The 13,380-nt window shown below is 45.0% G+C and overlaps 1 protein-coding gene across 3 annotated transcripts in view; it reads left to right on the forward strand.

Annotated features, from left to right (window-relative positions):
- LOC120913738 (probable global transcription activator SNF2L1) overlaps positions 1–13,380 on the forward strand; it is a 241,285-nt gene that overhangs the window by 72,905 nt on the left and 155,000 nt on the right. The gene's annotated exons all lie outside the window — the stretch shown is intronic.

The following is a 13,380-nucleotide window of genomic DNA, read 5'->3' on the forward strand; positions in this document are numbered from 1 at the left end:
GGGCTGTAAAAGTTAATTTTTTTTTCTAAATAGGTTCCTTTAAGCTAGTGCATTGTTGGTTCACTTACTTTTTCCTTCGATTTCCCTTCTAAATGTTTTTTTCTTTGTCTGAATTTCTCACTTCCTGTTCCTCCATCATCCGAGCGGTGGAAAGTCAGTCAGAAGAGCTTAAACCCCATGCACATGGGACGCCGGTGCAAACTTTGCTAAACACACGTTTTTAAAGGCTAAAATCGGTGTTTAAAAACGCCAGTTTTGCCGCAAATTTCGCTGCGTTTTACCACGTTTGCGTTTATAAGCGTTTAGTTAAGAGACATCGTAAGACCCTTCCTAAGCTCAAAAAAGAGTATTATTTAACCATTTCAGACATTTTGTGAGACCAGAGTGAGTAGCAGCTGAGAGAGCAGCAGTGTACTTGTATTTAGTGTGTCACTTGCCACATCACCTGCCACAAGCTGCGGATTGTCCACTTGCCATGTCACCTGCCACAAGTTGTAAATTGCCCACTTGCCACGTCATCTGCCACGTCACCTGGCCACGCCACCTGCCACAGGTTGTGGATTGTCCACTGGCCACGTCACCTGCCACGTCAACTGCCACAAATTGTGGATTGTCCACTTGCCACGTCACCTGGCCATGTCACCTGGCCACGTCACCTGCCACAAGTTGTGGATTACACACTTGCCAAATCACCTGACCACGTCACCTGCCACAAGTTGTGGATTGTCCACTTGCCACGTCACCTGCCACAAGTTGCGGATTGTCCACTTGTCACGTCACCTGGCCATGTCTCCTGGCCACGTCACCTGCCACAAGTTGTGGATTATCCACTTGCCAAATCACCTGGCCACGTCACCTGCCACAAGTTGTGGATTGTCCACTTGCCACGTCACCTGCCACAAGTTGCAGATTGTCCACTTGCCACGTCACCTGGCCACGTCACCTGCCACATCACCTGTTCACATAACCTGGCATGTCACCTGGCCACAAGTTGTGGAGTGTCCACTGACCACGTCACCTGGCCACGTCACCTGCCACAAGTTGTGGATTGCCCACTGGCCACGTCACCTGGCCACGTCACCTGTCACAAGTTGTGGATTATCCACTTGCCAAATCACCTGGCCATGTCACCTGCCACAAGTTGTGGATTGTTCACAATACAATGCAAGCAATTACAGTTTTTTATGTTTTTTTAATGGTTTTTCATAATTTGCCATCATTTTTGAGATTTCTAATGATCTGAAATGCGAAAACTTTTGCATCTGAACCCATTTTTTGCTTCTGGAAAAACGAGGTTAACACACTTGCCCTGTCACCTGCCACAAGTTGCAGATTGTCCACTTGCCACGTCACCTGGCCATGTCACCTGGCCACCTCACCCGCCACATCACCTGTTCACATAACCTGGCAAGTCACCTGGCCACAAGTTGTGGATTGTCCACTGACCACGTCACCTGGCCTCGTCAACTGGCCACGTCACCTGCCACAAGTTGTGGATTGTCAACTTGCCACGTCACCTGGCCACGTCACCTGGCCACGTTACCTGCCACAAGTTGTAGATTGTCCACAATACAATGCAAGCAATTACAGTTTTTTATGTTTTTTTAATGGTTTTTCATAATTTGCCATCATTTTTGAGATTTCTAATGATCTGAAATGCGAAAACTTTTGCATCTGAACCCATTTTTTGCTTCTGGAAAAACGAGGTTAACACAACTGCCTAAAAACGTCAATAAACGGGACTGTGTGCATGGACACATAGGATAACATTGAATGTGTTCAGGGGCAGTCGAAAAAGCTGTCCAACTGCCTCTGAACACGCATTTTTTCCAGCATCTCGTGTGCATGGGGCCTTACTGAGGAGGAACAGGAAGTGAGAAATTCAGACAAAGAAAACAAAGAAAAAAACATTTAGAAGGGAAATCGAAGGAAAAGGTAAGTGAACCAACAATGCACTAGCTTAAAGGAACCTACTGTATTTGGATAATAAAAAACAAACCTTTACAACCCCTATCCAGTGTCCAAAGCCTGGGAATTGTGTATTATACAGTATCTCACAAAAGTGAGTCCCCTCACATTTTTGTAAATATTTTATTATATCTTTTAATGTGACAACAATGAAGAAATTACACTTTGCTATAATGTAAAGTAGTGAATGTACAGCTTGTATAACAGTGCAAATCTGCTGTCCCCTCAAAATAACACACCACCATTAATGTCTGAACGGCTGGCAACAAAATTAAATACACCCCTAAGTAAAAATGTCCAAATTGGGCCCAATTAGCCATTTTCCCTCCCCGGTGTCATGTGACTCGTTAGTGTTACAAGGTCCCAGGTGTGAATGGGGAGCAGGTGTATTAAATTTGGTGTTATCGCTCTCACTCTGTAATACTGGTCACTGGAAGTTCAACCTGGCACCTCATGGTAAAGAACTCTCTGAGGATCTGAAAAAAAGAATTGTTGCTCTACATAAAGATGGCCTAGGCTATAAAAAGTTTCCCAAGACCCTGAAACTGAGCTGTAGCACAGTAGCCAAGACCATATAGCAGTTTAACAGGACAGGTTCCATTCAGAACAGACCTTGCAATGGTCGACCAAAGTAGAGTTAAGTGGACATGCTCAGATCCAGAGGTTGTCTTTGGGAAACAGACATATGCGTGCTGCCAGCATTGCTGCAGAGGTTGAAGGGGTGGGGGTCAGCCTGTCAGTGTTTAGACCATGCACCACACACTGCATCAAATTGGTGTGCATGGCTGTCATCTTAAAGCTGATGAACAAGAAAGCCTGCAAACAGATTGCTGAAGACTAGCAGACTAAGGACATGGATTACTGGAACAATGTCCTGTGGTCTGATGAGACAAAGATAAACTTATTTGGTTCAGATGCTGTCAAGCATGTGTGGCGGCAACCAGGTGAGTGTGCCTACAGTCAAGCATGGTGGTGAAAGTGTCATGGTCTGGGGCTGCATTAGTGCTGCCTGCTCCGGGGAGCTACAGTTTATTGAAGGAACCATGAATGCCAACATGTACTGTGACATACTAAAGCAGAGCATGATCCCCTCCCTTCTGAGACTGGGCCACAGGGCAGCATTCCAACATGATAACGACACCAAACACACCAAGTTAAAAGCTCTCACATCCCTGATTCATCAATAAGAAGTGCTAATATGCATATATTGCCGCTGGTTTGTCTAGTCATCATGAAGACAACCTGATCCAAATGAATGACTCCCCCTATGCCTTGGTTTAATCTAGTACAGGCAGTCCCAGAGTTACGAACATCCGAGTTACGAACGACTCTTACTTACAAACGGAGGTGGCGTGATGTCACCGCTTGCGCTCCACACTGTCCCAGATATAGCCAAGCAACCATTTTGCAGAACCGGACACATCCCACACTGCAGTACTGCATGGCCACAAGAGCCCCAAATAACACTCTCGGCTGTCCCTGCCGCCATCCTCAGTGAGGGAATCAGAGACTGCAGACATGATACAAGAGATCAATGCAGCCTCACCAGTGTCTGTCAGATGCAGCCAACCAGTCAAATGCAGCAGCCTGCCTGTGCCTTTCATGCAGCCTCACCAGTGTCTGTGCCCATCAGATGTGGCAGCCTGCCTGTGCTTGTCATGCAGCCTCACCAGTGCCTGTGCCCATCAGATGTAGCAGCCCGCCAGTGCCCGTGCCTTGCAGCCTGCCTGTACCCATCAGATGCCGCAACCCGCCAGTGCCCATCAGATGCAGCAGCCCGCCAGTGGCCATCATGTACAGCCTGCCAGTGCCCATGAAATGCAGCCTACCAGGGCCCATCATGTACAACCTACCAGTGACCAGGAGATACAGCCTCCCCAGTGCCTGGTAGCGCGATCTCACACTGTGTGTCAGAGATCTGAATCACAGTGCAGACGCTGTAACAATGTTCCCACCTCCTATGACACAGGGCACAATGATTCATAGCATTGGATCAGTGTGGCGTCTATCACAAGAGATGGTCTAGGAGACGGGACATCGTTAGATCGGCTGCAAGGCGATTGAGATCTCTGACACACAGCGTGCGATCACGCTACCAGGCACTGGAGAGGCTGTATTTGATGACACTAATGAGAAGAGCAGGAGGGAGGGGAGACTCTGACAAATTTTCCAAAAAAAATCCAAAATTTCGGTGCACCACTAGATGTTAGAATACTGCCCTGCGGCCCAATCGCCAACGGGAAGGGATCATGTGTTATTAAAGTAGTCCTGACACCAAAACTATAAGGTCTGCTTTTTGAGTGTGCACCAGCACCCATCCCACAGGACAGAAGCCCCCCCCCCCCTTTGATAAGAATTGCTCCTTAGATCAGAGTCCCCCCTTAGATCAGAGTCCCCCCTTAGATCAGAGTCCCCCCTTAGATCAGAAAATCCCCCTTAGATCAGAAAATCCCCCTTAGATCAGAAGTTCCCCCTTAGATCAGAAGTTCCCCCTTTGATCAGAAAATCCCCCTTAGATCCTTGATCAGAAAATCTCCCTCGAATCAGAATTCATTTTAGATCAGAGTACCCTCTGAAAACTGAAGGCCCCCTTTAGATCAAAATCTTCTGTCAGATTAGAGTCCTCCCCTAGTTCAGCCCCCCTATAGATTTGAATCTTTCCTTATAAAAAACCTTCCCTTTAGATCAGTGCCCTCTCTTAGATCAGGAGTCCCCAAACTAAAAACACCTCCTTATATTGGCGTTCCCCCTTAGATTACAGTGCCCATGATAATAATGATGATAACGAGAGGGTGAAAGAAGTTGGCAGGAATTCTCAATGTGACCATTGTGTGAGAGCCCAGTGGGCCCCATCCCCCTTGGGGCCTATATGCCTTGCACACATTGCACCCATCAGTGGGTGCGGTGCATTAGCCTTTGGTTAGAATTAGTCTAGCACAACCCTGCACCTATAATGCTGCAACCCTTATTCATCTCTATAGTTGGGGCTGTTTTAAAGCAAATGCTGTATAGCCCTGAACATGGCCATACGGTGAAGATGTCTATTTATGCATAGTTTTTTGTTTTGGTAATCCTGTAGATTTTAACAGGACCACATTTTACCAATTAGCTTTGAAGTGGCAGTTTGGCTTTGGATACATTTGTAGTTGTTTGCAAACAATGTCAGTTTTAAGTTCAAATGTTGCACACATATCCTAGTAAGGGTCTCTTCTAGGAGAATTAAAGTGATTGTAATGGCAAATGTTTTATTATTATTAAAATAAGAATTATGTTATACTTACCTGCTCTGTGCAATGGTATTGCACAAAGCAGTCCCGTACCTTCTCTTCTGGAGTTCCCCTGCTCCTTCCTTTCCTGCAAGTGCCCTCTCACTAAGTAAGACAAGTGCTGTTGGGGCATCTATGCATACTCTCTTCCAAACTGGGCTGAGTGCATCCATAGACACACATAGCGAGGGTCAGCGATACCCCTCACTTCCTCCTCACAGGATTTGCTGCTGCCTGTGTCTCATGTGAGACTAGGAATTGAATGGAAAAGAGCTGCAACTGGGACAGGGTTGTTATAATTTTGAGAGGAGTCAGGTAAGTGTTTATGGATGGAGGGAAGAAGGAACAATTAGTGGGGAGTTTTTTAAGTTATGCAAACATTCAGTTTTAAGTTAAAATGTAGTTCGGGTCCCTTTACTGGCTAGGAGAATTACAGCGATTGTAAAGGCAAATGTTTTTATTTAATTAAAATAAAACAGATGTTATACTTTTACCAGATGACGTGGATCTGCTTGTCAGCGACAACAGATCACAAAGGCATGTAAGGGCTCCGCTCGGCTCTGCTCAGCTGGATGATGGTACAGTAGTAGACTCACCACGGGGTATCCTGTTGGATGGCTGTAAGCCTGGACTGGAACCTCACCGTAGGTGTACTTGCTCAAACTCGAATCCGTGAACAGGAACAGAGGGTCCACTTCTTTAAACGCCAACTGGTGATGCGAACAGTGGTGTCCACTGATGCAAGGTGCACACTGGTATGGAGTTTTGAAAAAACTTTGCATCCAAGCAAGTCATGCAGGGAAGAGAAAGAAAACAATGCTCCGGATGGTGCAGGTAAAAGAGGGTAGGTTTTATTGAAATAAAACCAACAACATGAAAGTGATCACTTCAGTATAAAATTGAATAAAAGCAATATGGGGTGCAGGTATAGCAAGCCCGACGCGTTTCGTCCAAGTGGACTTCAACTGGGGCATCTACCTTCACCCCCATATTGCCACATATATATAATAAAAATGCTTAATCAAACCGAGTGGGCGGACCAATCAGGTAAGCTCGGTAATTAACCAATCGGATCGGGCAGTACTCCTGACCCAAATGGTTACCAATCATCAATCAGCTTTTTGAAAGACAGGAAATGAGTGAACAAAACCTTATCAGAAAACATACAGTTACAGAAAAAGGAAAACAGATATTCCACCATTCCCATTATGCAACCTGTGTTAAACTCATGAATTCATTATGCAACCTGTATTAAACTCATGGACTCATATCAGTGGTTATTTTGAATAAACAAAAGAAGGGGGAAGTGAAAAGTGGGGAGGGATGTTGGCCACCTGTATCTGGGCTGCAATCGATACTCTCCACCTTCCTATTGAATCAGTACATATTGGATCCTCCCATAGATCCAGACTAGCCTGCAGCAAATGCAGGAAGTGTTCATCAATGTACTGTCTGGGGACACAGGCCAGTGCGCCGCTCGATCTTCCTTGCAGCGCTAGCCTGGCGTCCCCAGACATCCTAGAACCACCCTGGAGCGCAACGCCCATGTGCGGGTTCACGCCGCGCGTGACGTCATCACGCGACGGGAAAGACGGATGGCGCTCAGTGGCCAATGGGAGCGCGGCGCCACTAAACACATGGCGTTCAATGGCCAATGGGAGCGCGGCTCTTCCGGCGTGTGGATCTGACAGAAAAACGCTGCGCAGCCATGTCTATCAGGGTTTTAATTTAAATGTACTGGCAACGCTGCCAGGCACTTAACATATAAGCGATAAAGTAGAAAACCTTCTACGCTCATACATGCGGCCAATGAAATAATCATCCCTGCGTGCTCCTATGTTAAAATAAAGCGTGCATGGGGAATAAAGTGTGAAAAAGGGGGAAATGTCGCCCTCAAGGGGGGAAAAAAGGGCAGCACAACCCCAGGACATATTGCACAGAAAGCATGTGTCATAAAGTGCAGAAAATATATGTACATCTATAGGCTATAAATATACATCTCTCAAAATATAAAACATATAAAAATATAAATCAGAAAATAGTTGCTGGATCTATTAAGGATCACAGTTAATCTAAAAAAATTTTACTCTGTGATTTACCAAACAGAAAAAAAGACAAAAGTAAATTAAAATAACTCAAACAATAATAAGGTTAGGCCTTATTTATAAATGAATTTATATCCCATTCTACGTTCATACCGAATGGTTGGTATGTACGTAGTTCATGTATCCAGTATGTTTCTAACTGCGATACACCCCGTATGCGGGATTCACCTCTCCAGTGGGGTGCAAAACGATCAATTACCAAAAACTGAGTCCCATGGGGATTTTTATCATGATATTGTAAATAGTGTCGTGGAACACTATGGTTAGTTTTGCCCAGCAGAATGTTAGCTATGTGCTCATTCACTCGAACTGTGAAAGTTCTAATGGTCCTCCCGATATATTGTTTCTTGCAGGGGCAAGTTAAAAGGTAAACAACGTATCGGGTGGCACATGTCGTGAAATGTTTCATCTGGTATATTTTAGAGGTGGTCGTAGACTGGAAGGTTTCACTTTTCCGTCTGCCGCTTGTGTTGTGCAAACACACATTACACCTGCGGCAGGGGAAAAAAGCCCTGCAGTCCTGCAGTCCTGTTCATCAGATTGAAAAATCTGATGACTACAGAGGTCCATCTACAATGGGATATGGCCTTTTTGGAGCAGTATGTGAAAGAACACATGGTTCCAAGGGGCCTACGTTGGGATGTGTCTCCCCAACAAGGTGATTCTGACATTGAGTCATGGTATCAATATTTTAATGAAGTTGGTATCAAGCTGCTAGGTTTTTTAATTGATAAGAAGCGTACCAGATTGACACTCATTGATAAAGAGATCAAAGACTTAAAAGAAAAATTGACTCCATATAAACATTCTGCGGAATATATCTCCCTTTCTACAAGCCTTAAAAGTCACTTGGAGAAAGAGGAGAAAGACCAAAGATTAAAAAAACAGAAAAAATACAACAGGGATGTGACTGACTATAGATCTAGTTCAGTGTTTACTTGGCAGAAAAAGATTTCCCAATCCCTGATTTCTGATGCTGAAACATCAGAAATGGAGGTCACGGCATCTGCAAGTCAGAACATAGAGAGAACCCTCACTTTTGCCCCTTTGACCAAAGAGGGTCCCAATAGGGCATCCAATGGCTCTCTTTTACCCAAAAATAGACCCCCTAAACCTTCTGGACAACAGAATAAACCCTTCAAACCCAAACCCTACCCTGTACGCCCCCCCCCTAATAAGGGTGGGAACTTCAGAGGAAGAGATGGAGGTCCTTTTCGGGGACAGCCAGGTGATATTCAATACCACGAGAGTCCTAGGAGGTCTTCTGATCACCGGGATGGTCGTGGGGATTACCACTATGATAATCGAGATAATCGTGAATATCAATATAGAACACCTACTCAGGTTTATAATAGATTTCCCCCCATAAGAGAGGACTATGGAAACAGGGAGTACTATAGCCATCACAATAGAGATGACGATTGGACATCTCGGTCCCCATATAGTTATAATCAGGGCCATTCAGGGCCCTCCTATAATGAGGGTTTTCACAGGGTGATGCAAGATTACCCGGGAAGCCCAGGAGGAGAAGAGGCACCCGAGGGGGTTACAGGGTCCAGAGCAAAAAAAAGAAAGGTGTGAGCGGGGCGGGTGTCTTTAATCTTAGCTCAGTTGTTCTAACAGATGAGGAGAAATTTATCCTTGATAAAGGTTTGAAGTACGTCCCTCCACGGACACTCAATAAATTCTCTACATTCATAGACGTACAAAAATTTACCCGTAAGCTGAGTATTCAGAGACATTTTTTATCCCCTCCTTTCATTACTGCTCCCACTGTCCCCAAACCCCCGGATGTCCATATCCACATGGGGCTAGCCAACCCTTCCTTATTCAACCCTCCGGGAGCCATTGCTCCGGCCATCAATGTTTTCCGGAGTTTGGTGTTGGAAGACCTAGATAAACTTCAAAATAAAAAAATACATACTGACCCAAAAATTAAGAGAGGTTTAAAAAAACTCTGTGAACAAAAAGACTTAGTCATCCGTCCGGCCGACAAGGGGGGAGCCTTAGTCGTGCTGGACAAGGCTGACTATGTCAAAGAAATGGATAAAATATTGGGGGATTCAGAAACATATTCTCTGATCCATACCAATCCCACTTCCCAATATAAGAAGTGCCTCGTTGAGCTGGTCAATGAGGGTTTCTCTTTGGGGATTCTGAACAAAAAAGAGCGTGATTTCCTGATACCAGTTGTACCTAGGATTCCAGCCATATATTACCTCCCCAAGGTTCATAAAGACCCAATTAATCCCCCTGGCCGCCCGATAGTCAGCGGGATTGATTCGGTCACATCCAGGATAGGCAAATATGTGGACTTCCATCTTCAACCATTGGTCAAACTCATGCCGTCCTACCTTAAGGATACGGGTGACACCATCAGGCTATTGGAATCAGTTTCCTTTAGTGACGACATGATTCTGGCCACTGCGGATGTGACTGCATTATATACGTGTATTCCTCACCAATTGGGTTTTGATGCAGTGGAGTACTATTTGTCTCTGAGCACTACCCTGTCGGTGATACAACGTAATTTTATCATGCAGCTCCTCATTTTTGCAGCCCAACATAATTATTTCTGGTTTCAAAACAATTTTTATTTGCAAACCAGGGGTGTGGCCATGGGGGCCAAATTTGCCCCCAGTCTGGCCAATCTCTACATGGCTAAATGGGAGGAGGATGTCGTCTATGCCCTTAAGAGACCAGAACTGGTCCTTTGGGCCAGATATATAGACGACATCCTCCTCTTATGGAAAGGCGACCCAGAATCGCTTAATGACTTCATGTCGACATTGAACAATAATGACAGAGGTATTCGACTGAGCCATGAGGCTAGTTCTACCTCTGTGCATTTTCTCGACTTGGAGATCAAAGTAGTCGAACAACATCTGGAATTTAGTACATACTTCAAACCGACCGATCGTAACGGTTATATACCGCTGGATAGCTGCCACCATCCCCAGTGGTTAAAATCCGTCCCTCGGAGCCAGTTTTTACGACTGAGGCGGAATTGTACTAAAACTGAGGACTTTATTGCCCAATCTACGGTCCTGAAAGACAGATTTGTAGAGAAGGGGTATGAAGTAGGAGAACTGGAAGTAGAAATTGAGCGAACCTTACATTTGGATCGCAGTTCGCTCCTGGAGGTTCGCCCAAAGAAAGCCACGGATGACAAATTCCGGTGGTCTTTCTTCACTACATATTCTGTCCAGTCCAGGCAAATCAAAGAGATACTTGCTAAACACTGGGGTGTTCTAAGAAATGACAGAGTTTTGGGTCCGGTCATACCAGACAGGGCGGGTGTTATTTTTAGGGGTGCCAGATCCATTCAAGGACAGATAGCCCCGAATGTTATCGATCCCCCGAAACAGGTCACCTTTTTTCAGGACTGCAGGGCTTTTTTCCCCTGCCGCAGGTGTAATGTGTGTTTGCACAACACAAGCGGCAGACGGAAAAGTGAAACCTTCCAGTCTACGACCACCTCTAAAATATACCAGATGAAACATTTCACGACATGTGCCACCCGATACGTTGTTTACCTTTTAACTTGCCCCTGCAAGAAACAATATATCGGGAGGACCATTAGAACTTTCACAGTTCGAGTGAATGAGCACATAGCTAACATTCTGCTGGGCAAAACTAACCATAGTGTTCCACGACACTATTTACAATATCATGATAAAAATCCCCATGGGACTCAGTTTTTGGTAATTGATCGTTTTGCACCCCACTGGAGAGGTGAATCCCGCATACGGGGTGTATCGCAGTTAGAAACATACTGGATACATGAACTACGTACATACCAACCATTCGGTATGAACGTAGAATGGGATATAAATTCATTTATAAATAAGGCCTAACCTTATTATTGTTTGAGTTATTTTAATTTACTTTTGTCTTTTTTTCTGTTTGGTAAATCACAGAGTAAAAATTTTTTAGATTAACTGTGATCCTTAATAGATCCAGCAACTATTTTCTGATTTATATTTTTATATGTTTTATATTTTGAGAGATGTATATTTATAGCCTATAGATGTACATATATTTTCTGCACTTTATGACACATGCTTTCTGTGCAATATGTCCTGGGGTTGTGCTGCCCTTTTTTCCCCCCTTGAGGGCGACATTTCCCCCTTTTTCACACTTTATTCCCCATGCACGCTTTATTTTAACATAGGAGCACGCAGGGATGATTATTTCATTGGCCGCATGTATGAGCGTAGAAGGTTTTCTACTTTATCGCTTATATGTTAAGTGCCTGGCAGCGTTGCCAGTACATTTAAATTAAAACCCTGATAGACATGGCTGCGCAGCGTTTTTCTGTCAGATCCACACGCCGGAAGAGCCGCGCTCCCATTGGCCATTGAACGCCATGTGTTTAGTGGCGCCGCGCTCCCATTGGCCACTGAGCGCCATCCGTCTTTCCCGTCGCGTGATGACGTCACGCGCGGCGTGAACCCGCACATGGGCGTTGCGCTCCAGGGTGGTTCTAGGATGTCTGGGGACGCCAGGCTAGCGCTGCAAGGAAGATCGAGCGGCGCACTGGCCTGTGTCCCCAGACAGTACATTGATGAACACTTCCTGCATTTGCTGCAGGCTAGTCTGGATCTATGGGAGGATCCAATATGTACTGATTCAATAGGAAGGTGGAGAGTATCGATTGCAGCCCAGATACAGGTGGCCAACATCCCTCCCCACTTTTCACTTCCCCCTTCTTTTGTTTATTCAAAATAACCACTGATATGAGTCCATGAGTTTAATACAGGTTGCATAATGAATTCATGAGTTTAACACAGGTTGCATAATGGGAATGGTGGAATATCTGTTTTCCTTTTTCTGTAACTGTATGTTTTCTGATAAGGTTTTGTTCACTCATTTCCTGTCTTTCAAAAAGCTGATTGATGATTGGTAACCATTTGGGTCAGGAGTACTGCCCGATCCGATTGGTTAATTACCGAGCTTACCTGATTGGTCCGCCCACTCGGTTTGATTAAGCATTTTTATTATATATATGTGGCAATATGGGGGTGAAGGTAGATGCCCCAGTTGAAGTCCACTTGGACGAAACGCGTCGGGCTTGCTATACCTGCACCCCATATTGCTTTTATTCAATTTTATACTGAAGTGATCACTTTCATGTTGTTGGTTTTATTTCAATAAAACCTACCCTCTTTTACCTGCACCATCCGGAGCATTGTTTTCTTTCTCTTCCCTGCATGACTTGCTTGGATGCAAAGTTTTTTCAAAACTCCATACCAGTGTGCACCTTGCATCAGTGGACACCACTGTTCGCATCACCAGTTGGCGTTTAAAGAAGTGGACCCTCTGTTCCTGTTCACGGATTCGAGTTTGAGCAAGTACACCTACGGTGAGGTTCCAGTCCAGGCTTACAGCCATCCAACAGGATACCCCGTGGTGAGTCTACTACTGTACCATCATCCAGCTGAGCAGAGCCGAGCGGAGCCCTTACATGCCTTTGTGATCTGTTGTCGCTGACAAGCAGATCCACGTCATCTGGTAAGAGTATTCCATCTATTTCTGATTCTACCGTGCAGAAAGTTTTTCCAATGATGAGGATGTGGTCATACACCCCCTATTGATGGACTTTTTCTTTGTGTTTTCTTTTTGTGTTGGTTGTTTCAAATGGACACTTATTCACAGGTTACTGTGTTATCATTACATTGATGCATAATTTGTTCTTTATAAGAATTTTCAGCGCTGCATATTTTCCCACTATTTTATTTTCAATTTTTGTCATATTGCTTATGTGGCTGCTCACTTGATATTTTTAGATTAGCGCAGTATTTTCCCCTTTTTCAGATGTTATACTTACCTGCTCTGTGCAGTAGTATTGCATAGAGCGGTCCTCTACCTCCTCTTCTGTCCCCTGCTGCCTTCTCTGCTCCTTCATTCCTGCAGGTGCCCCCTCAACAATCTGTGTGCTGAGGGGGCACCTGTGTGGGTGTACTCCCAGACCAGACTGTGAGCGTCCATAGGCACACACAATGCGGCACAGCCACCCCCCACACTTCCTACTCATGAGA

Source organism: Rana temporaria, chromosome 9 (assembly GCF_905171775.1).
Source record: "Rana temporaria chromosome 9, aRanTem1.1, whole genome shotgun sequence".
Classification (NCBI taxonomy): Eukaryota; Metazoa; Chordata; class Amphibia; order Anura; family Ranidae; genus Rana; species Rana temporaria.